This window comes from Pelmatolapia mariae, linkage group LG3_W (genome assembly GCF_036321145.2).
Source record: "Pelmatolapia mariae isolate MD_Pm_ZW linkage group LG3_W, Pm_UMD_F_2, whole genome shotgun sequence".
Classification (NCBI taxonomy): Eukaryota; Metazoa; Chordata; class Actinopteri; order Cichliformes; family Cichlidae; genus Pelmatolapia; species Pelmatolapia mariae.
The window spans coordinates 46,854,756-46,857,622 of record NC_086229.1 but is presented as its reverse complement, the minus strand read 5'-3'; the positions used below and the strand labels follow the sequence as shown (position 1 = coordinate 46,857,622).

Below are 2,867 nucleotides of genomic sequence, written 5' to 3'. Positions count from 1 at the left end.
ATGACCTGGATGACTGAGAACCTTCACAGACATATTGCCGTACATTTTGGGAGGAACACCCTTATGAAAGGGAATCAAGAAAACTAGCGGATTATAGGAACCATCTCCGTTTCAACCTGAGATGCAGACAAAGCAGAGTTGTTCCTAAGAGCCTGCGCCTTGGATCCACTGTCAGGGGACACAGAGCAGACTTGATTCTACAGAGAGCACAAAATCACCTTCTAAGTGAAAGGATAAGACAGGTCCATTTCACTATAGATGCCCTCCAGATCAAGATCAGCCAGACTCTGCAGGAACTGGAACCCCTTTTACCCTCTCCAATCCTAGAAGAGGTTTACAAGTTTGTGGACAAGGCTCAGCGGGCCCAACACTCTAAAGGAAAAGAAAGACAATGCAGGAAATTCCACACCTTGCTTTCAAAAACCCACACTCCTCAGTCTGAATCTACACAACTCAGAGAAGAACATACACCTGAGGACAGTCAGGAAAAATGGGTGAAGAACTTTTCAGACCGGAAGCTCACTGAACCTGAAAAGAACGTATTAGCCAAAGGACTCAATTTTGCCATTGTTCCGCAACAGTTGCCCATAGTGGACCTCATCACAGCCACAGAAACTGCCATACGGATCAACAAATTATCACAGACAGAAGCAGAGCAAATCAGGATGAAAGTCTCAGCCACCCTCTCCAGTGCGAAAGTCCCTCCGTCTAACCTCACATTACAAGAAAAGAAGGCCGTCGCTTCCCTGAGCAAAGACCACAACATCACTATATTACCAGCGGATAAGGGAAGGTGCACCGTGGTCCTAAACACAACGGATTATCACACAAAGATCACTACTCTCCTCAGTGACAACAACACCTACGAAGCCTTAAAGCGAGACCCCACAAGCAGCTACAAAAAGAAAGTTATAGCTTGCCTTCAAGACCTTGAAAGGGACAAAATCATCGACCGCCTCACATATCACCGCCTTTATCCAGGGGATGCCATACCCTGCATTTATGGACTTCCTCAGATCCACAAGGAAGGTGTCCCTCTCAGACCCATAGTCAGTAGCATAAACTCAGCCACTTATAACATTGCGAAACACCTTGCTACCATCCTTGCACCTCTTGTGGGGAACACCCCACACCACATCAAGAACTCCACCGACTTCACCAACAAGGTCCAGAAACTTACCCTGGATCCAGATGAAACCATGGTGTCCTTTGATGTAGTCTCCCTCTTCACTTGCATACCCACCACGGAAGCAGTGGAGACTGTCAGAAAACGACTACAAGAAGACAGCTCCTTGGAAGACAGGACCAACTTCACACCCGATCAGATCTGCACACTGTTAGACCTCTGCCTCACCACTACATATTTCAAGTACAACGAGGGTTTCTACAGACAAAAACATGGCTGTGCCATGGGCTCCCCCGTGTCACCTATTGTAGCCAACCTTTACATGGAGGAAGTGGAAAGAAAGGCTCTTGGCTCTTTTAAAGGGAGAGTACCCAGCCACTGGTACAGATATGTAGACGACACCTGGGTCAAAATCAAAACACAAGAAGTGGAATCCTTCACTGCGCACATTAACGCCGTGGATAAAAACATCAAGTTCACCAGGGAAGGCACAAAGGACAACTGCTTGCCCTTCCTGGACTGCGCTGTGCACATTGAAGAAAACGGCAACCTCAACATTGAAGTTTACCGGAAGCCCACACACACGGACCAGTACCTCCTCTTTGACTCCCATCACCCTCTGGAACACAAACTTGGAGTAATCAGGACCCTACACCACCGAGCAGAACATGTTCCCTCTAAGCCTGAGGGAAAAAAGAAGGAACACACACACATAAAGGAAGCACTCAAAACATGCGGTTATCCTAACTGGGCGTTCATGAAGTCAGCAAAGATGCACAGAAAAGAAGATCAGACACCAGCGAGGGAGGATAAGAAAGACAGACGCAACAACGTTGTCATCCCCTATGTAGCTGGTGTATCAGAGAAACTCAGGAGAGTTTTCTCCAAGCACGACATCCCAGTGTACTTCAGACCCAGCAACACACTCAGACAGAAACTGGTTCACTCGAAAGACAAAACTCCAAAACACAGACTTAACAACGTGGTGTATGCTGTACAGTGCAGCGAGGAATGCCCAGACCTCTACATTGGAGAGAGCCACTTCACAAGCGCATGGCACAACATAGAAGAGCCACCTCCACAGGACAAGACTCAGCAGTCCATCTGCATCTTAAGGATAAAGGTCACTCTTTCGAGGATGCCAATGTTCACATTTTGGACAGAGAGGACAGATGGTTTGAAAGAGGAGTGAAAGAGGCCATCTATGTCCACTGTGAGCGACCATCTTTGAACAGAGGCGGTGGTTTACGACACCAATTGTCTGCCATCTATAATCCAGTTTTGAGATCCCTTCCCAGACGCCTTAACGCCCACTCACATTCTGGGCCATCTGACCTCAGGAATTCACATGATAGGGTGGGGCCAGGTTTAACAATGAGCTCACCCGAAACCCTGGCTGATTAGGTCCCACACCCGCTTTCACACCTTGGCTCATGTGATTAGAGGATCACCAGGGGGTCCTTTGTCCCTCTTTGGGGGGATACTCCCACTGGGTTTAAATCTGGGACTCTCGGCCATTTGACCTTAGAACTGAAGAAGCTTCTCGGATGAGAGGTGAAACGTCTTCAAGCAACTTAAAGAAGTCCAGACGCTTTTCTTTCCAAGCTCCTTAGACTAAGACAGTTAGTGGCGCTGCAGGCAACGTAGTAGAAGCTGCTGATGGTGGCACTGCAGGCGACAGTGTGGAAGCTGCAGGTGGTGGCTCTGCAGTCGAGGGTGTGGAAGCCCCTGGTCATGGTGC

The 2,867-nt window shown here is 48.3% G+C and overlaps 1 pseudogene; it reads left to right on the top strand.

Annotated features, from left to right (window-relative positions):
• On the top strand, window positions 1-2,440 carry LOC135932540 (uncharacterized; annotated as a pseudogene).
• Window positions 2,441-2,867: the final 427 nt, after the last annotated feature.